At 34.5% G+C, this 23,751-nt stretch overlaps 2 protein-coding genes across 3 annotated transcripts in view; one reads left to right on the top strand and one right to left on the bottom strand.

Moving 5' to 3' along the window:
• LOC147069716 (ankyrin repeat and FYVE domain-containing protein 1) overlaps nucleotides 1-23,751 on the bottom strand; it is a 111,960-nt gene that overhangs the window by 47,057 nt on the left and 41,152 nt on the right. The gene's annotated exons all lie outside the window — the stretch shown is intronic.
• Nucleotides 1-23,751, top strand: part of LOC147069717 (uncharacterized) — a 71,670-nt gene that overhangs the window by 16,640 nt on the left and 31,279 nt on the right. For both annotated transcript variants that reach the window (XR_015071198.1, XM_085950703.1), the window contains exon 2: nucleotides 21,731-22,443. The gene's annotated coding sequence lies outside the window, so the exon portion shown is untranslated. The remainder of the gene's footprint in view (nucleotides 1-21,730; nucleotides 22,444-23,751) is intronic.

Genomic DNA, 23,751 nt, shown 5'->3' with positions numbered 1-23,751 from the left:
GGATGATAAGCCTCCTCCACTCTAATCCGTTGGCGACTTGGCATTTTTTTGCCAGATCTAGCATCTTTGACTAGGTCTACTTAAATCTAGCGTTTTTCGACAACGCAAACAGTTTAAAACGTCTCATAATAAAGCTAGAATATTACACCAGATTTATATAAAAATACCGGGCAGCAGTGCCACCCGTCAGCATTCTTGGCGATGCGTTGAATGCGTTCAGTATTTGCAGACATAGTGTGTGTGCGCGTCTGTGTGTGTACTATGTTGCGCTGCGTTACAGACAGATAAATCAAGACATAAGTATATATAATATAGGTATTACCTATACATATTATAATTAATATACTAATAATGTTACATACAAATTGACGACTAAATTTCTTACGTTGAAATTAATAAATTTTATAATTATGTTTATAATATTATGGACACATTTTTTGAAATGCTAGTTTCTAGACCCTTTTTTTAAATCTAGCATTTCTTTCTGTTATCCAGTTTTTTTTCTTCCCCTATCTGGCATATTTTTGTTAATAACAGTTAGAGTACATATACGTTTTATAACTTTGCACTTTTTTTCACTCTTTATTATACTGATACGCCTCTTTGCCTGATTACCTCGCATAAAATTAGATCAAATGATATTTACTTGTATTAATATAATATGTAGTAATAAATAAATAGAGAGATAATTTATAAAAATTGTGTAAAAAATCTATATTTTGAGAATATATTACCTTACATCATTTTCATCCTAGAACCGGAGTGTAAAGTTGTGGAGCATATTATATTCTACATACCTACTAACTTTACGGTGAAATGCTCCACGAACAACACGCCATTTTACAACGTTTTTATTAGGTCGTATTCTTGTTTGTCCAGTACAAATCTTGCAATCAATTTTTAACTAACTTCCCGACTAGCTAGACATTTGAAACTTTTAGAATATATCAGAACACGATGCCAAGGCATTCTTTTGATACTTTTAGCCGTCTTTCAGTAGAATAGAATTCATTTTCAGTTAATTCTGTTTTATATGAAAAGTTATTTCGGAAGAAATCCGTAAAAAGTAAAACACTATTATTAGTTGCTAGGGGTCTGGGGTCCTAGCAACTAAATTATTAATATATACGTGCGTTACTATGGAAATCAATATGAAATGTCAAAATGACATTTCAGTATTCTATATTTATTCAGTATTTCTATCGAGTACAAATTTTTTTGATCGTTTAAGCTAGTCAAGTCAAGTTTATATGATTCAACAGAAAATTTAAAAACGTTGTATATAAAAAGTTCTTTTTATCTTGTAATTATTTTGATCTCAATTATTTACGGACATCTCTCTCCGATACAAAAGTATAATTTACATGTAACCACAGTAGCCAAGAGAAAATCCTTCTGCGTTCTCCTCTGCTTCCCTCATTTTTTCCTTGAAATATAAGCTGCAATAAATCATACTTATCTTATTGCGAAAATATTCCGAACAAATCAGCATCCCACGTTTGCTAGCCATCCGTTTTATAGACTTAAGGGGGGACATGCTCGTCGAAGGTCAAAATTGAGTTTTTATTGTATTTTCAAACCATGATCCTGGACACTCCTTAAACGTTGTAGATAATCTATTTATATAATTTTGAAGCCTTATTATCCTTTATAGTTATTTTAAACATTTAATGACTGCATAAAGTATTTTTGTTACATAAAATAGTATTCTTTTAAACCTCTCGCTCTAATGTTTTAGAATATAGTCATATTTCGGTACATGAATGTGCAGTGGTGTTAAGATTTTTTACATTTATTAAGTTTTAATCGCATTTATGAAACCATTAGTATAATTTATGACGAGATAATTTTAGTAAAATATTTACGATAAAAATTATATTGATAATCTCTGTGATCCCAAATTTGACAAGAATTAGGCATTTTATTATTCAAAAAATCGGCAAGATTAACACATTTGAAGATGATTCTAAAGATACTTATTACAAGCTATGTTTTTGACCATTCAAGTGTGATAAACATCTTATGAATAATGATTGCTTTATAATAATTATTGACCTAAGAATAAGGTAGTGTTTTTTTGAAATACGCCATTTCTTTTGTCATTCCAAAGTGGTTAAGCTACAACATACGGCCGAAACCATAAATTGACAAACTATAATTAAAGTAGGGAGTAAAATTATGTTAACGCTCGTGTTTGAACATGTACCTAACCGATTTTTTTTTTTTTAACGGTACATGTTCAAACACGCGCGTCAATATCATTTTACTCCCAACTTCAATTATAGTTTGTCAATTTATGGCTACGGCCGTATGTTGTAGCTTAACCACTGGGGAATGACAAAAGAAATGGCGTATTTCAAAAAAACACTACCTTATTCTTAGGTCAATAATTATTATAAAGCAATCATTATTCATAAGATGTTTATCACACTTGAATGGTCAAAAACATAGCTTGTAATAAGTATCTTTAGAATCATCTTCAAATGTGTTAATCTTGCCGATTTTTTGAATAATAAAATGCCTAATTCTTTTCAAATTTGGGATCACAGAGATTATCAATATAATTTTTTATCTTAATATTTTACAAAAATTATCTCGTAATAATTTATACTAATGGTTTTATAAATGCGTTTAAAAATTAATAAATGTAAAAAATCCTAACACCACTGCACAGTTATGTACCGAAATATGACTATATTCTAAAACATTAGAGCGAGAGGTTTAAAAGAATACTATTTTATGTAACAAAAATACTTTATGCAGTCATCAAATGTTTAAAATAACTATAAAGGATAATAAGGCTTCAAAATTATATAAATAGATTACCTACAACGTTTAAGGAGTGTCCAGGATCATGGTTTTAAAATACAATAAAAACTCAATTTTGACCTACGACGAGCACGTGGGCCGTTAAGTTACCCATTAGAACACTTTTTCGACGAGGATACCTTTGAAATTCTTCAACAAACAGTACCTACACAGTCATTTCATGGTAACTGTCAGGCCACGCACCAGTGGCGAAGGGTGGAGGTAGGCTGTTAAGATCCGAAATAAATGGTCCATACTAAACATTGTCAGTCATACATATTTGTTTTTATTGAAATAAGACAACAATTTATAGATGGTGTCTGTTAAGTTAGTTTTTAAAATTCAATTAAACCCTGCGAAACCAAGCCATACTAAATAATAGTAAAAAAAAACTCGTCTATCTAGCAGTGGCGAAGACTCCATACTAAGCGATTATTTAAAGCCTACCTTCTTAAGAAAATTTTTTTTTATTTTCATGTTGACGTATTTATATAATCACAAATAATAATATATTCAATATGCCCAAAGACATATATCGTATAATTGTCATAATTTTACGATCTTTTCCCATATTTCAATAAGCACCATCTATGGCATCTCTCGAAAGTTTAAAAAAACATACCGCATTTCGTTTCACATATTGTATAGGATTATTTTCGCGTGAATCGACGGGTTTTTCAATATGAAGTTTTTTTCTCATTATTTCAAAATGTCTGGCGTCCCGCATACAAATGTACAAGCTGTTTCGTTAGCGCTTACGTCGCGAGAGCACATTTATTCAAAATAATTAATAAGAAGATAATTTAAAAAATAATTTTTATGGGATTCAATCACATACATATGTATTGATTGTTGTTAAAAATATAAAATAATCTATCTCGTGATTTTTATTTATTTATTAGTTCACTCATTAGACAATTTAGATATCTGATATTGTACCTAACTAAGTCTGTGTTTTAAATATAGAAATATTTTAAAATGAACTACTTATAACAAACCAATTAAGCTTTTGAAATTTCTTCGTTTTAGCGTACCTATTCATCAGTAGTAATATTGGGTTATCTTCTTATTTCCCGCAAATATATCTGACAAGCATGGTTACTTCCACAGCCTACCTCTTTCAAAAAGTCACCCTTCGCCACTGCTATCTAGAGAATATCTAAAATTATCCAATTAAATCATACATAACATTGGTTATAGATAAAAATCAATATTTTTTTTTTAAATGGACCCCACCAAACAATGTATCTGTGTGCGCGCCTGGTTATTGTACCTACTCGTCTAAACACGATGAACGCGAAAGAAGAAAGTCGGAGTTGATTATCTCCAATTAAAAAAAAAACAGATGATAGATAATATGTAACAGAAACAAACGCTATATAGGTAGGTACTCATCGCATAGTTTATATACCAGTGACGTCAGGCGAATCTAAACGAGTCCTAATACGGTCCAGCCCACTACTTTAATTTGCTAGTCGTGGGATATTGTGTTAATTATTTTACCCAAAGGGCCATCGCTAATGAATCATTTAAGAAATTTAGGCAATTGTAAACCTAACCTAGTTTTAATGCGCACAATCGATAAATATATTTCCGCCTGGTGTGGAGTATAATTTGATACCTTCCACCGGTGATTCCCAACCTTTTTTGTTTGGCGGAACACTCGACGTATTTATTTAATGTATTTAATTTAAATTTATTTCATTTCAATTTACAATTTATTTATTTTTAAGATATTGTGGACATTACAAATTATAAGTTTAAGACGTTCACAACATGACATTTAGAAACAAAGAAATATAAAACAGTATTACAAAAACAGAGACAGATCAGTATAGAGATAGATAGTATGTTATTAAACAGTAGAAATCTGTAAATACAAAAAATATAAATTAGATAAGTACAAGGAAGTACACCGGAACAGTTAAACAGACCCTATTATAAGAATTTATAAAACAACGTCCACCTATACTCATCCTCACGTAGGTGGAATATATCAACACCCGAAGCAATTTCGTTGAGCATAGTTCATAGTTCGTAATCTTGCGGAAAACCATACTTGGGCTGTCCGCCCATTACACGGTCCGGTGTTTGCATTTTTCTACAGCGGAAAGGTCGATAGGCGGGCGGGGGGTCAGATGCTACGTTCGGTGGTCCATGTCGGCACAGATGATTAGGTGACACATTTTTTTTTTTTTTTTTTTTTTAATTCGATAAAACGCAAATTTTTATTGTACCTACGTATTCCTCTCGAGTGTTAATAGCCCCGCAGCTTTAAGCCTATCTTTTCTTATGAAGTATTAATAAGCATGCATAATGAATGGCTGGAAATGCATTTGAAAGCGATTTTTTTTATCACACCATCGTTCTCATCAATCTAAACGACTGGAATACAACGCATCTTTATCGCTTATTGTTTCAAACACAGAACAGATAATAAATAGAATACCGATAGGCTATATTCAATACGCCGCATATTGAAGCAAGCTTTTGAATGTGTGAGTGTCCTACAAAAATGAAGCACGCATTATGCACGTGCAATAGTGTGTGTAATACAACAACATTAAATGAGCGTAAATGCATAAGCCGAGAGCAGTTTTCAGTATTAGACGTAAAATGTATTCTTGACACGTGTGTAAGTTTAACACGGATTCTTCCTTACTCAAGTCGGTTATCTGCTATCGCCTTACCCGTTATGTATTTCAGTTCACATTATTTCTGAGTCCCCTGGTTTCAAACTTCCTTCAAACGGACATTATCGTCTGAGAATGCCATACGTAATAATATTATTTCATATAGATTATAGAATCAAAATAGCTTTTCAATTCAGTTTAAATTCAGTTTAAATTCAACCTTAAAGAAGGACGCATCGATTGCATTCAATCACTGTATAAAATCAGACTGTCAACAAGTTATTGTCTAAAATATAATCTGCTACATATATATATTATATTAATTAGCTTCTGACAAAACCAGTTTAAATATAATGGCGTTCATACGAAAACGATCCCCCCGTTCCATAATACGAGTACTCTGTTTCTCTGTTGAAAATGTCCCTGTGAGGTGGACGAAACCGGTTCAGATATTAAATTAAAGTGAAATGAGTATGTACGATAAAAATTTGAGTTTTATTAAATTAAAAAAATAATAATACAATGCATTTCCACCATGAATTGACAGTTAACACAATAAAACAAACAAATGTTTTATTTTTGCATCGCTATCTTGAAAGGAAACATGGATAGAACTCAGCTTGCATCCTCCCCCTCCCCCGCCCTTCTTATAAAACTTTCTCTTGGGTATGCTCACATATTTATCGACGGTGATCTGACAACAGTATCTATCTAAGGGCTTGCGCAGACAGAGAGCGGTCGGAGTTCTGCGTTCAACCGACCGTTGACCGCTAACGTTCAGGGACAGCAGACAGGTGGCGGTCAACAATAAGCGTTCCATTTGTTTACAAACGTTGTACTGACACAAGCGCTGCATAATGCGAGACCGCTATATTCCGACTGCGAGTGGAAGTGAGAAAGCACCGCTGTTGCGTACTCACTCCCCCGTGTGGTTTCGCTCTATGTTGTGTGACTGCTCAAATTCCTATGACGGGACTGGACGGGAGGTACGGCGTTCTTTGTAATTCCGGGCATAGAACTCCAAAACTCTAGCGTTCCAATTGACCGGCGCGGTCTGACCGCCGGCTGTGTACCCATACAGTATGAAGTTCATACAGTACAAAGAACGCCGAACTCCGAACGCGGAACGCAGACCGCCTGACCGCGCTCTGTCTGCGCAAGCCCTTACATATAGTCAATTTTTCAGCAGGTTCAAAAAACTGTTTTTGTCGGTATCAGTATTATTTTTATTTTGAAGTGAAATGATTTAATATTAGTACTAAACCGCGATTGTATGGAAATTGTAATGTCATAATAAAATAAATCAAGCAGATAGATAATATTTCTTTTTAGTTTATGGACACTTTGATGCAGATAGACACAATTTTCCACATCAAATTTGAGCACTTTAGGATTTTTTTCGTAAAACAATAATATTTCCATTCGATCCGTCACCAAATTTTGTACAAAATACACCACTAACCCAGAATTCGCCAAAACTGCAGATAGATACTATTGTCAGGTCACCGTCGTTAAACTAAAAGACGAAAAAGGGTACATTTAGCTAAGTATATATCGCTGGTTTAAAGGTAAAACTCATTATGTTACATTTTGATGTTCTGAGATAATGAGGTTTGAACATATTTTTTGCAATTAAAAATCCAATTTCAAATTAACATTTTTTCTTCTTTTTGTATAAAATGTATAAAAAATCAGAGAATACATTGAAGGTAATCAGATTCTATAAAAAAATTAGGAACATTTAAAAAAATGAGTTTTTGTACATAATGAGTTTTTCCACACACATGTTTGTTAGTAAAGTGATAGTATGTCAATACTTTGGCAAGGGTTTCGCAATGTTTTTTATTGTTTTGGATTCTTTTTTAGTAGGTACTTAAGACTACTACTAAGTACTAAAGAATAAAAAATATTTATTTTAACCAAAATAGGAATTAGTAACAATTCAAATTGAAAACAATTAAACATACACTGAGATTAATAATAATTATTTCACAATAATAATACACTGGTGATGGTAATAAGGATAAACCAATAATTATAATAAATTGAGGTAAGATAAACAGCAATAAAAAATATTCTTTATTCCTCAACAATGTCTTCCAAAACGTCTGGCTCTGGTAATGTGTCTAATGTGTTGCGATCTATATAGATGGTAAATTTTCATACCAATATCTTAGCTCTTCCGGAATGTCACCGTTTTTACAAAACTTCATAAGATCTTTTTTTTCAAATTAGATATTGGTAATATGGATTGATATGCACCTACTAATTGTGGAATAACATTACTCCGTCTCCCTTTTCCCGCTGCATAATTTTTTCTGTAAGGTCCTGTATGGTTATACCAATATTGGATAATTCCAGGTAATTTTTTCTCATAACGTAGACATTTAATTTGGAGCCACATTACTAGCTCTACATTTTCATATATGTTCCTATTGCTTATTAATTTTAAATTTCTTCGTCATATTGGGTCTTCAATACCTACAATGTGCTACAACTCCAGAAGTTAGCGAAGGTAATACCATTTTCCTCGGCTTGTAAGATCAAGTCGAAGTTGAAGCTTACTAGACAAGCCTTGCATGAAAATAGGTGCTCCATGCTTTGCATTTCACCACACTCGCAGGTTTGGTCCTCAGAGAACCCCCACTTCACCATGTTATCTCGGGTGCGCCCTGCCATGGTTTTCAGTCTGTTTAGAGCTTTCCATGTTCAGTACCCAAGACTGGCTCCATGCGGGAGGTGCTCTGCTGGCTTTACCCAATCTTTGAAACCCTCAGAGGCTAGGTTGGCCGCCCATGCGGATAGTCTATCTTATTCGGGTGAGACGGTCAGACGTATTATAGTTGTCGCCATAAAGCCTTTTCTGTATTTTAGCCTTGTTTTGCACATTTGATACCCATGCATGACTTGTCGCGGACTCTCTCTTGGGCTGCCTTTTCAACTAGGGCTGCAGTTTGGAGTCGGATTAGAGGGAGGCTATTCCTGAAAGCACGTGAACTTTAATGACAGGCGTGGATTTCAAGCACCCTGTCACGATCCGGCAGGTTTCGTTGAACGCAGTCCACATGTCTCGTGTGCGCAGACATGTGCCACACCGGACAGGCATATTCGGCCACCGAGGTGCATAGTGCAAGGGCTGAGTGTATGTAGTTGAGCTCCCTACGTATTACTGCTTAACTTTCTCAAGATACTGTTCTTTGCTGGTGTCTTCATTTTAGTATTAATGCAGTGTTGCTTATAGGACAGCGTCCGATCTAAGGTGATTCCCAGGTATTTGTTGGCTGTTTGTGGGTTCTAAATGCACCCCATCCCAAACAACATCAAGCAATTTCCCTGCGTCCATGTTTTGGAGATGGAACGCTCCTACCCGTGATTTACCTAGATTTGGCTTAAGTTGATTGAGGTCGTAGTATGTCTTTAACTCGCTTAATGTATCTTTAAGCTGTTTCTCAATCACTTCGAAGCTAATGCTTTGATATAACACGGCTAGATCATCTGCATAGAGGAAATGTTTTGTGTTTACTCCGATTGGCTGATCATTAGTATAAACGTTGAACAGTATGGGTGCGAAGACGGTACCTTGTGAAAGGCCGTTCCGTTGTTGTCTCCAACGGCTGCGTTTTCCGTGCAGTGTTACAAAGAATCTTCGGTTGGCCAGGAGCTTTTCAATCACTCCTGTTATTTTGAAATCATTTAGGAGGTTGTAAATGTAAAGTTTACTCAGCAGAATTCTATGGTTAACTGTATCGTACGCGGCTGTTAAGTCTACGAAGGGAAACTCTTAATGTGATCGATAACCAGTTTCATGTTTGCCTCACTAGCTTTATTGGCTGGACTTTTTTCCCCTCTTCGGTCATTGTTTCTGAATGATCCAGTTTTGGCTTAATCCAGCTAAAGCTGTATTAATTGGTCCATTTGAAATGCATCACATTTTTAACGTTCAGGCAGTATTTTACATTAAACTTATTAACACCGTCATTCTGATTATTTAGTATAAGTATCATTTATTCTCATCTTATACAAAAAATCATCCAGTAATATACAGTTGGCACAATATGATAGTTATAAACAATGCAAACCACAGATAATACACTCACTAACTTACTTATATACATGTTTACAGTTCAGGAAAAAATCATTGTGTGCGGGAATGACTTTTTCCTGAACATAAATCTGAAATAGGTACTGATAATGATTTCTTCCACAGTTTTTTTCCCGTTAATAAGATAGCTATCGTCACAGTGACCTTTTCCAGCAATAGATATCGTAAAAATTAGTGGATATAACGAAAAAACTCATTTTGGCCAAAAGTGCACATAATGAGTTTTACCTCCAAACCAGCGATATATCGACTTAATTATGTCTTATGACTTAAATGAGATTTCAGCTACTCTTTCTATAAACATACCAAATAAGCGTAAAGTTCGATAATTTTGACTGAAAATAATAATATGGCGTAGTAGCGCGACGCCGAGCGAGAGAGAACGATGCAATAGACTTCATGAAGTAATTAAATTTACCCTATTAATAATATGTAGTGTGCACTGAAACTGTCCTTAGTACATTATAGTGTATTAGTCTATAGAACATCATACTATTTGATTTTCCCCACACTAACAGTGACTTCTAGTGTGCAGGCGTTTAACTCAAGGTCCACAAATACAGCAATTCCAGCCTATTGTGTCAATGTCGTCCGCATATGTTAATATTCGACGCGATTGTATACATATGGATTTATTGACATTGATATCGGCCGTTATTACCATCTTTTCTAACGTTAGATATATTATTGGACATTGATGTAGCCAGCGGATCTCCTTGTCTGAGGCATGTAAAGCTAGAAGCTGGGACGCAACGATACGCGTCGCTCTCTATTAAAAAATCTGTAAGTACCCGTCTGGAAGGATCCAATGGATAGGATTAGGAATGGCTAATAGCTATTCCTAATAATCACCCCAACTATGTGAAGGTACACGCCATGGTCTGCTTAGGATCGAACATAGTAATTTATATTTTAGCCACATCTAGCCTGGGTGCCCTGGCTCAGGATGGGCCCGACGTTATGGGTCAACCATATAAGTGAGATAAACACACATCACAAATTGACCCTAATAGTAAAAAGTCCAGCTGCGGCGCTAATTTACTTCGAATGTTAACGTTGATTATGGTTTTAAAACATGTAGTTTGCGATGCAATTGTTGACGTGTGTCGATACTCGACAATTCAATAATTCAAGTGGATGGGATGTATTATAAAATCGCAAAAAATTTTACTAAATTTTTTACCAACACCATTTAGAAAACGTTACTATAGAGCGCCATACTGTCTTTAATCTTAGTGATAGGTAGGGGGGCCTATCAAAGATCCTGGCCTGAGGGCCCACTTCAGGGTCCCCACCGATGATGTAGGTACTTGACTAAATTAAGGTACACGTTAAAATCTGAATACCCATTTGCTTTTGACTTCGAAAATCGGTCTTCTCCACTGGTACAGATGTAATAAATAAACAGATAGAGTGATTATATACAATTAGAAATTATACAAAAATACTACGAAATAGTTAAGAGCAAACATAGGTGAAACGGCAAATAATTTTCAACAATAGGTGGGACGAAATTTTTCACTCGTCGCCAATCAGAGATACACGGTCGAGGTGTAAGTACGTCAATTTGTTTTGTGATGGCGTCAGAGGAATATATTCTTAAATCGTGTAAAGATGACTAAAAACGTTACCCATTTACTTGAAAAAGAAAACATGTCAATGAATATATTATTATTGTTACTAATATAACAATAACATTACATTAAATGAACGCGTGTTGAATTTTTATGACAAATTATATTTCGTTCGGCTCGCGTCATTTGCACAATCCGCGCATCGCCTAGTCACGAACTTTTTAGACCATGCCTCAACTATAGTATAATTGTGAATGTAATCGTGCTATTTGTTTCCTAACGGTCGATTCGTCACAGTATTATGCCAGTCAATGCAATTGGCATACTCAAACTTGACTAGACTAGTTTAGAGTAGCCACTGGTATGTTTAAGTAACAAATATATTATGCGGGAGATTGAAAAGGTCAACACGCTGCACGTAAGTGTCTCGTAGATAAATGATACGAAAAATACCTAATATAGTCTATATGGTGCTGCTCAGTTAGAGGCTGATGGAAGGTCAGCGGCTGGGTGCCGCCGGAAGCTAAAATTAATACGCGCCCTTTGCAAGGTCGACACCCTCGTAAATGCTAACCAAACTGTTACCTATGAGACTCACTTTCACATAAGGATTCCGGTCACATACGCACTACTTACTTCGAATATGGCCTATGAAATTTAATTAATATTTGTATCTACATACTACCAAAGATATAATTAAGGTGACATTAGTGAAACGGCAAATAATTTTCAACTATAGGCGCGACGAAATTTTGGAATTTTGGCATTCTGAGAGAGAACGTCGAGCTGGAAACACATCACTTTGTTTCGTGATGGCGACGGGCGTATTAATTCTTAAATCGTGTAAAGATGATTAAAAGCGTTACCCATTTACTTTAAAAAGAAAACATATCAATGAATATATTATTATTGTTACTAATAGAACAATAAACAGAACATAAATTATATTTACACCCGCGACCCGCAATCCGCGCATCGCCTAGCCACGATCTTTTTAGACCGTGCCTCAACTGAGGTACAGCCTTAAGGCCATGCCCTCCACATCTTGAAGCGGGCCCCCAGGCCAGGATCTCGGACGCCCCCCCTACCTATCGCTATGGTTAAAGGCAGTCTGGCGCACTCCAGTATTGTTTTTCAAATGACGTTCGAGGTCAAATAAAATTCAGTGTGATTTAGCTATTTTTTAACACATTGAATTATGGAGTTGTCGAGTATTACTCAACACGTCCCAACAACCATATATTTGAAAATGGTAATAATTCCGAAGTAAACTAGCGCCGCAGGCGACTTTTTTACTATTAGAGCAAATTTAAGATGTGTATTTATCTCATTTATCTGGTCGACCCGTCACGCCGGGCCCCCCTGAGCCCGGGTCCCTAGGCTAGAGCCCTGTCAGCCCCTCGTTGTGGGAGCCATAATTAAGGCTATACCTCAGCTGAGGCATGGTCTAAAAAGATCGTGACTAGGCGATGCGAGGATTGTGCAAATGACGCAAGCCGAACGAAATATAATTTGTCATAAAAATTTAACATGCGTCCTTTTTATGTTATGTTTATTATTATATTCGTAATAATAATAGTATATTCATTGACATGTTTTCTTTTTCAAGTACACGCGGAACGTTTTTTAGTCATCTTTACACGATTTAAGAATATATTCCTCCGACGCCATCATAAAACAAATTGACATTCAAGCAAGTCGACTCTCCGAATGGCAACGCGGCCGAAATTTCGTTCCACATACAGTTGAAAATTATTTGCTGTTTCACTTATTATGTACCTACGCTCTTAAAGAAAGCTTTCTATATCGCAATGGCGAAGGGTGACGGCATGCTGTGGAGATCCGATGTAAATATAAGAGTTTAAAATAAATTTTAACTAAATTTTGTCAGAATTACTTATTTGTTTACATTGAACTAAATTTGCTGCTTCATATGGATGATGGAATAATTCCGATCCCTCCGTAGATTCATCACTTTCAACTCCTGACTCCTCTGTTTCGGCAGAGTTTTAGTACACGGGTACAGAGGACACTTCATGTCATTAAAGATAAATGACGGCAGAGCAAGTCAAGATTCTTTTTATTTTCTAAAACTCTTCCTTTAAGCACTAAGGTGCACGGTTGCTACATCAGTCCCGTGCAGCATAGCTTCGGGACAAGGAAGTCCGCAGTGACGTCCCGTGGGGGTAGGCAGATTGAGCGTCGCTTGGGGGCGGCAGTTACCCAAAGGGCAGCAAATCGAGGAGAATCACTAGGAATATATTATAGAAATAAGTAGGTATATCAGTAATAACGGAAATATCTTTCCATTAAAAAAATCAACTCACTGGTTGGAAACAAAATGTATTAATTAGATACTGTAAAAGTTTTAACAGAATTTTTTTGTCGGGTTAGCGATGTCTAGTTTACTTCCGTTATCCTTGAACGTCACGTTCTTCGTAAACAGCAATGACACGTGTTTACCTATTTTAAAATTTATCCAGATATGTTTGCCAGTCACTCGCGAGTTTTGGAAGTAAGTTGTTAAGTGTATTTTTAAATGTACCTATCTGAAACCGTACACTCGCTATATTGTATGTTAAAGCAGAGATGGCATTTAAATTAGATTTAGTGGTAAAGGTATATCTTGTTAGTAATGTATCCATACAACACATTTCTTAGATATTGGAGTCAGGAAAGGATGATAAAAAGTACTGTATTAAAAAAATGTGTCGGCATTTGGCACTGCCTAAGGGCGGCATTTTATCTAGGAACGTCACTGGAAGTGCGTCACTAAAATCTTTTCATTCTGACACGTGTATAGCGTCATGGAAGGCGGCCGTGCACAAACCGCGGTTGCATATACATGGCGGGTGGAGATGGGGAAACTCAAATCATTGAACTAATAATACAAATTGCAGATGATATTGGATAGTTTAATTAAACCATAATAGATTTTAATGGCATAATTTTAGATATTTTATAGATACTTAGAAGAATACTTTTTATAAATTATAGTTTGACAAAGTGTGAAATATTTTTGTCGGATCTCCACAGCCTACCTCTACTATTATTGTTTGGTCTGGGCAAGTTTGAATTTTAAAAACTAACCAATACCATCTGCAATTCGTACGGATTATTCATCGAGGAATGGTGATGTTTTTTTTTTGTACGGACTTTTGACTTTAAGTCACGTGATCTAAGTCTGTCTATCGCATTGTATGCAATACGGTAGGCTCCGATCGCCAAGCCTAAAACCTTTGCTTATAATATTATTGTCTATGACAGCAGCTTTGTCCAAAATAATTAATAATTTAAAAAAATAATTTCTATTGCATGTAATCACATATAAGTAAATAAGTATAGATCGTTTTTAAAAATAAAAAATAATTTTATCTAATGATTTATGGTGTGTAAAAATGTTGAGGAAAATACGTAGGTACCTAATTTAAGCTCATCGCTCAATTTTATGTCGTCAGTGAGCTATTGGAATTTCATCGAATTAGTGTGTTGTTGTCATTAGTGTACTCGTATCTTCTTATTTCCCGTAAGTATATATACCTGACAAGTGTACTCTTTTTGTCAGATCTCCATAGCCTACCTCTTTACAAAAGCTACCCTTCGCCACTAATATAATATATATTGTGGTAGGAAGTTGATTATTAGACAATGTCACCTTAAGGGCTTAAGTGATGGACGTTCGCGAAAGAGGTAGGTATAATAATGTATTGAAATATCGAATTTAATTAATGCACACAAATTACATTATTGTAAGAATAACTATAATAATCATGATGCAATAATTAACAGAAATAACAACATTATAAAATTTGAATTACTTAGTAAGAAAACAAGTCACAATGTGACTGTTGGTTGTAATTTCCTCTTTCTGGACCGGTTTACAAATTAAGTACCTTTTTAGGTATTGGAGTGGTCAACGTTTGATCTTCCATTCCTTGTAGTTTTATGCTTGATATAATCAATACGTTAGAAGATAAACCACGGAAGTCACATTTAGACTTTTGTTCAGGAGAGTGATTTTAGTGTACATTAAATGTTTGAACTTGAATAACTTTTTTAATAACTATAATAATTAGGGTCTGTAAACGGTATCATTCATAATCAAATTTATTTTTGACCATAGTATGGATAGAAAGACCAAATCATTTAGAATTAACAAATTAATGGACTTCCGTGTTTTATGTTCTAACACATAATGTAGAAGTACCACTAAGCAATACTTCACCTATAGATAATACACGGAAGTCTATATAGGTATAAATTATTTTTATTTCCTGTGCATCATTATTAATAATTATTTTATTATAAATACACAAAATATTTCAGTAAGTCTACATATGAAAAGGAATTATATATTTTTTTTTACATAAGTACAACATTATTTGAAATTTATTACTGCTCTAGAAAAAAATCCACACAATGAGAGTTATTCCTGGTCATTCTCTGGGACATCAGCTGATGAGGAATTATGTGGAATTCTACCATAAAATTCTTGAAATTCCCGAGATATCCATTGTTTCATAGTTTGCAGATCTTAACCGGATACGGTGGTTTTGCCTGCAAGATCTGTCAGCTTGGCCTAATAGAATTTCCGACTTGCTTATGTGCCGAATTGCAGGATGCCGATCACATCCTCTGGGAGTGTTCCCATATGTCGGTTGAAAGGGAAGAGCTTCTCAAGTCGGTTCAACTCTCAGTTGGACCGGTCGGCCATTGCGACTAGGTATCTACGAGGGAAATTTTTTTAGCTTTTAAAAAGTTTGCGGCATTTTACGGCGAGCGAGAAGGTCTTTTCTCACCGAGACTTGACCGCAATATATTATATCAAATAAGGGATCACGCACACTCTAGTGCACGCCAACCAAGGTCTTGGGAAGTTGCTCCTGGGACACTTTCAGCACAAATTTTTGAGAGCGCCTAACGTTCGTTACGGCACGGTATACGCCTGCATAACGGGTGTAGAAACGTGGATAGAAAAGAAAGTTTGCAGATCTTTGTAATTTGGCCGTGCTAATTAAACCTTTTGAACATGTGGAATGCCAATGTGAAACAAAATATTTTGCTACCTTGTTTTTCTACGGAGATCCTCAGTTTGGAAATCTTCATCGGAGAACTTCGCCTTATAACGTAGATAACCAGCGCTATCTTAAGATATAAATAAAAAAGGAATAAAAAAGGTGTGCCATCAATATTTTTTTTCGAGCCACAAAAGGAGCTGAAGATGCATGCAAAGAGCAATAATCGTTTATATAAATTTAACTCCATGTTAATAACTTTAAAAGGCTTGTTTCTGTTACATGTCCCTACAAACTGAGGCCAATCTCATGGAGTAACAATTATCTACATACCGTTCAGCATCTTTTTTGACGTTCAGTTATAGAGTAGTCAGTATCGATCTCCATGTGTGTATACAAACTGAGGCCAATCTCATGGAGTAACAATTATCTACATACCGTTCAGCATCTTTTTTGACGTTCAGTTATAGAGTAGTCAGTATCGATCTCCATGTGTGTATGGCCTCGTAATAGGAATTTGTGATTTATGATTTTCAGGGTAGGAATGGTTTTCAGAAACCAGGTATATGAAAAAACAATCATGATATTCCTATTTTGGCCAGGGCAATTAATTATCATACCAAATCTTCAGCTCTTCAATATTTGCTAAAACATTGCTAAATGCCCATTTCATCAAGCAGCAACCGATTTTATTGCCACCCCTTCCACTTTTTATTTCATCCACATCAGTGTTGTGACCCACCACTTGTATCATCGTAAATTGTAAAATTCAGAGTCCACAATATTCTCAGATGGAAACTATATGGAGTAGGTAAACACTTCTCCAAGTCAACCATTATTACTTTCATACTGGAAATTTTTCTTTTGCAATAGTTTTATCAATCTTATTTAATTGCAGTTGCTTCCTGCATGTGATCTTCCAAAAGGTGTCTTTGAAATTCTTTTTCTTCAACAGAAATATTAACATTTTTACGACTCATCTTAGGGCTATCGCAGGCGTCATAGGTATCATTGCTTGGCAAATGAAACCCGAATTAAATTTTTATTTTATTTAATCGAAAGTCCATTTGAATAGGTATATGGCGATAGAGCCACACTTTTGGGTTCATTCATGTGGTTATATCCTTTGAAGAATAAATCAAACATTTTTGTAATACTTATTTTGTATAACTAGCTGTATCACCCGGCGCTGCCCGGGAGTTACGTAGAGTGCAAAGGATTGAATTTAAAAAAGTAAAAAAGTATAATATTTTAGATTTTTATTTTTTTGTACATTTATTGGATTAAATATCTTAAAAAGTATTACAAATTCAATTTATTATTGTAAAACTGTCCCCGGGGTGCAACGGGTTAACGCTGAAATTTGGGACCCCGACCACGCACTCCGGCTTTGATGCCACTACATACAATTATTGTCCGTGAGTGAAGTATTCCGATCTACGCGTAACACGTCATTTGCATCTAACTTTGCCATTTGACCTCCGATCAAGCTGAAATAAACGCCAATATTTTTTAAATGTACACATTCTAGCGACATTTTCAATAAAAAATGGGGGTTGCAGCATTAACTTCCGCGTTTCAAGGCCTTGTACGTGGCGACATTTTTTCCGCAAAAACCGTAAAACTGTCCCCGGGGTGCAGAGGGTTAAATCTGAAATTCGAGACCCCAATCACGCACTGGGGCTTGTTGGCCTCCGTCTACTGTCCAAATTTTGTAGAAATCCGACTCCGCGTGTGGATTTGTACAAAGAAAAACGAAAATTATAGTACAGATAATAATATGTACCTACCTAACGTTTGTTGGACTTCCGTGTTTATGGAATTATTATAATGGTTTATTACATTTTTCTTAGAGCATAAACATCGTAAAAAGGACATCCGTTGTTTATCCACTAAAGTGAATTGGACTTCAGTGGTTTTTTAATTAGCTATATCGGTTAATTTACTACTTATGGACTTCAGTGTTTCATTCATTTGTGTAATGAAATAAAATAAAATTGTCTGCATATTTAACTCAAAAAACGGTAAAAACTGGACTTCCGTGGTTCATCCTCTAACGTACAGTAATTATGTATGACTACTTGATACGTACGAGCAATTACTTACTAACCTACTTTTGAATCATTCGGAATTCTATATAATAGAATATATGACATTATGTTTCAGTGGCGAAGAGCCTACCTCCGACCGTTAAGATCCGACATAAATAGTGCACACTAAACTTTGTCAGTCATACGTATTTGTTTTCATTGAAATAATACTGCAAACTGCAGATAGCGTTGGTTAGTTTTAAAAAATCGATTAAACCCTGCGTAACCAAGCCATAATAAATAATAGTCAAAAATATTCGCATATCTATAACATAATATCTAAAACTATACTATTAAATCATACATAATATATTGACATTTTTTTCTATTTTTTATCCATTATGGTTTGGTTTAATTTCTTAATTCAACGAAAACAAAAAAGTGTGCAATATGTTTGTCGAATCGCCCATAGCATAGCTAACCTATTATAATTTGATTTAGGCAGGGTTTAATTGATTTTTAAAAACTAACCGGCACAATCTGCAAATTGTATAAGTATAACTAACAAAGTTTAGTGTGCATTATTCATATCGAATTGTAACAGTCTACCTCCACCCCTCGCCACTAATATGTAAAATATATTTCTAATTTACCTACCTACCTATTTTCTTCTGTCTCCTTGCATTTTGGTGGGTTTTTAACATGTTTTATTTAGACGTGGATTTGACCGAAATTTTTATACGGTCATCTGTTTCCGATACGGCCAACTTCACACGTATCATTTATCAAATTATCATATAAGTATTTAAAAATATTTTATTTTAATCGGAGGAGGGGCCATATAGACGTAGTACATAAGAAGGATTGCATACAAATTATAAATTATGCCGAATAAACCGTGTGCAACAAAAACACTGATGTCATAATAATTATGAATAGTTAATTCAATTAATGAATGTTTTGATTTTTGCAATAAAAATAGTAATTTTGTGTATTTTTTGCGACGAAATTGCGCGTACAGAATAATATATCGATGTTTCGTGAAGCTCTCTGGCAAAAAATGTTAATACTATAATTATTATCTTTTAATCGAAATAAGCTTGAAATAAATAAATAAAGATATGACGTATCCCCCAGAAAGGTAACTGGTTAATAACAAAAAGTGCTAAAAACCAATACATAACAAGCCTTTACGTGTCGTTAGGTATGGAGTATTCTTGATAATGGGCCCCATCCCATTATCTTGTGAGGTTTCATATAAGCTTGTTTTAATTTAAAGCGTGTCCAGAAGGAATTTTTTTGACATATTTATTTCAATGTCAAGGTACATAAATAACTATTTTCCTTATGATAATGGGAGTATTTTCCGACCAGCTTTCTTCAAGGCATACTCGCCTTTCATCTTGAAGCTCGTGGGTCACTTCTATTCAAACATATTTCCCTGCTCTCACGTAGTGTATAGTTTCAAATCCTGATATTCTTGAAAATTTGAATTCGTATGCACCCGTCGCAGCGTGACTTCTTTTGGATGGAAACTGTTTCCTCGTGACAGGCTTATTAGGTACCTACCAATTGCAAAGGCTGTGCGGCTGATCAATTCACTACCTAGAGACGTAGTCAGCGCTCGAAATGGACCGGAACGCACCGGAGCTCAGCTTATCAGAAATTATTGCTTCGTCTCGTGGAAAAATTAAAAATTGAATTCCAGTTCGTGAATTAATAAAGTTAATTAACTTATATTTTTTTTTAAGTTCATACGAAACTTGTCGAAATCATAGTAAAAAATATATTTGTGACGTGACGTAAGCCTCGATTTTCGTATACGGGCTCCGACAACGTTGTGCCGTAAGCTTCCATGCCACATGTTTAAAGACATTTACTCCATTTGATCGTCTGAGCTTGGCAGCTGTATTTACATGCGATAAATACAACTATTACGTAGATATGTATGTAAATAGTTTCGGAAAATTATCGAGTGTTCCGGTTCGTAAAATCTCCTGTTTCGAGCGTTGAGAAATTTTTAATGATATTTAAAATCCTACTTTATTTTAATTTTTTTTGCTATACAATTATTTTTTGGCTTGTTTTTCTAATAACTTTACTTAACAATAACTTTGTTATGCACATACTACTCAATATGTTTTTTTTTTAAATAAACAAATGAATAAAAAACATCTCTAAATAAGTACGTACCTACCTATATCAAAATCCGAAATATAGTGATTTTTAAAAAGAAATTTCATTGATTTATTACCTTATTTCAATACTGTCTTGATGCAGCTGTGTCAATTTTAACTTTCACTTAAATATTTTTTAAAACGACTAATACGCTACCTAATGCATTTTTTATACGACCATATAATAAAATGATGAAAGTAGAAAGCATAAATCATATTAAACAGAAAAAACGACGCGCATTACGATTCCATACTCTCAATAGATACCTAGATACAGATAATAGTTAAAAATGCATTACATAACAGACTTCGGATATAACGGACAAAATATCCAGTCAAATGTGAAAATTGTTAAAAACATAATGTTAATATTATATCTACATATTTAAATCCAAGTGTTTAACAAAATTTATGAACTATTCATCAGTTAACGAAATTCAACTATATACATATTATTATCATCCGAAGACGAATAAATAGGATTTTGTTTGCGTTTTTATTTAACGGACTTTCGGCTTCAACCCGCTCACCTGTATTAGTCCGTTATACCGAGGTTCTACTGTACTTTGAAAAAGCTCAAAATATATCTAATTACCTACTTGTTGGCAAAACTTATAGAAAAAAGTTGGATTCCAATGGAATACAATTTTTATTGTACCTACCCGAAAGTTTCTTAACCCGATCGCAATGAATTCCTCAGGGAGTTTTTAATTTTTATTTATATATTCTATCTACACCTGCTAGTTAGTGGCTTAGAGAGTAGAGTGGAGTGATCTCTGGTGGCGTCAAAGAAACGAGGCTGTGAGGGCGTACGCCTTCCAGATAGAAGTAAATTGTTGGCAACGCTTGCAAATTCACTGACCACTATCCTCAAGTATCAGGCAAAGGGTATGAAGAGAAAACACTAGCGGAGCTAGTAACTAGAACCTCTACTGTATCTTCGCTGCAGGCGCTAAGCGACGCAATATTTAAGTTCTACTATCTCAAAAAATAAATTGAAAACACCCATGATGTTTACATTTTTCTATAGAAACTATCTATTTTGGTTAAGGTTTCAGATGAAAGCATCAATGACGCAAAATTTAGTTTAAGAATATTGTACACAGACCCCAAATTTGGAGTATCGGACGGCCCCCATAATTTAAGATAAAGTCGTGTATTATTTATTATTACGTATTTCTGAAAACTTCGAAAAAAAACATTGCAGATTTTTCCCCACCCGACACCTTTAAAAGTTGGTAGTTGTCACGAAACTCCATTGTTGTGATTTTTGTTAATAAAATTAATGAGTCATTGTATTTTATAATTTATGTAGTTATATTATACTTAACATTATTAATTTTACACATTTTATCGCATACTAATTTATTATATTTTTCTAATGATTTCAGTTATCAGAGGATGCCGGAGGGCGATTTCGCTGCAAAAAAATGTGGACAGGCGACGACAGCACGATAAAGAAGACGCCTTCCGTCAAACAGCGCAACGAAGTGACTGTAGCGAATACGTCGAAAAAACTGCGATAGTTATCCCACAAAACAAAAATTGTTGCCTTTATCGCCGCCCGATTAAAAATAAAGTCACTCTTCGAACGGACTCGAAGGCGGCGGGTTGTGCCAATCGCGTTTCAAAATTCGAACCTCGTCTGTGATACCTACGACAGTGTTTATGGTCATACCATAGTCTTTATAACAAAGTGCATTCCAAATTCGAAATCATTCTGAGGATATCTTTGTGCGTCATTAAAACTCGTTATATTCTTAATTCAAATTCAGCAAAAATTTTGAATAAAAGAATAATAATTACCAACAAATTCAATAGTGAATTCCAAATTTAAATAATAAATAGTGATGTGATAATAATTAACTTACGTTGAAAACGTTCTTTATTTAAATTTTGAATTAAATAATATTGTGTATTAAAGAACTTGTTAAATAAAAATAAACGAAATTGAGCGGTCTTTGGAAAATTAAAACAAAAACAACGACATATTGCGTGCGAAACAGTTGTAAATAAGAATGACCTTTAAAAATCGATCTCATTACCGACTTTCATTCCAACGCGAGAAATTGTGAGAGAAAAAAAAACACGCAAAACCTGATAGGTAAAGTATAACGGCCGTATTGAGTATTGAGTCTAGGTGTAGATCAATTCCGATTGATGGTGATATCAATGATATTATTATCCAAAACAAGTATTTTTTTAATATATTGATGCATAAAAAGCCGCAGAGAAGAGTTGTTTCGCGAGAAGAGAAAACTAAAATAGACGTGAATGACCTCAGGCAATAAACTGATAACGGAACTGGCCAAATTGGACGTATTGAAGATACTGCAACCAACAATCAGCACGGAATATTAAAAAAAATGTAACAAAAAAATTAATAATACAAATTGTTTTTAAACACACCAAACTGGCAATAATTTAGCGGTTTTAAATAATATGTATTTATTATTTTAAAAAAAAGTGAACGAACTTGAATAATAAAATATTGTATTATTTTATTATGTAACAAGTTAATAAAATCGCGACACCATAATAATCACCATAATAAAGAATATAATGTAATTAAAGGTAGGTAGGTACATCACTAAAAACGTTTTCAAGTATAGATATGTCATCTAAAATTATGTACTAAACAGGTGACACTGCTACCTGACAATACCATAACTAGTTTAAAATAAACTTTCAAATTGGGAGTTGACATAACTTTGAAATTATCTGATGGAATAGAATGTCAAACTTGAGTATACTGAGGAAACTTTACCCCGTTCTAGTGGTGCCAAATTACATTATTTCTGAATTGGTGAGAGTGGAGTTAACACCGTTTGTATCAAACTCAAATGCGGGGTTGACCATGTTTGATGTAATTTTTTGCAGTAATTTTCTTGCCAAGGATATGAAATTTAATAGGTTATTCACTATTGCCTGCTTTAGAGCTTTAAAAGCTGTACAAACTGGCATTCCATTTATGCAAAAAGTGGAGTTAAAGACTTTTGAAACTATAGGATTCAAGTGTCGTCGGTACATAGGTATTTGATGAATAACGTACTATGTAAAACACAGTTACAAAGAGACAACAAAATCGATAGGTATACCGCGATATCGCACGATGTTCGTTGATAAGATATAATATAATGATTCATTTAGCCTGTTGACGAATTAAAAGTGAATGCCTGGCATTTTCATGCAAATATTGATTGATTTCTTGCGAATAATACACTTTATTGATTTATAAAATATATAAGTAATATAAATAAACATTGATCATGTTTATTAAACAGTGAATCGTTTTAATAACCAAAGAATTTAGACTATAACTATAAGGAGTCTGGTACGTTATTTCTGTTGCAGCATTTGTTGGTAAAGTTGGCAAACTCCGCAAATATTAAAATCGGTCAGTTGCCGTTCC

Source organism: Rhyacophila brunnea, unplaced genomic scaffold (assembly GCF_057557595.1).
Source record: "Rhyacophila brunnea isolate RB1 unplaced genomic scaffold, BYU_Rbru_1.0 scaffold_23, whole genome shotgun sequence".
Classification (NCBI taxonomy): domain Eukaryota; kingdom Metazoa; phylum Arthropoda; class Insecta; order Trichoptera; family Rhyacophilidae; genus Rhyacophila; species Rhyacophila brunnea.
The sequence above is the reverse complement of the archived record's forward strand: the minus strand, read 5'-3'. Positions and strand labels throughout refer to the sequence as shown.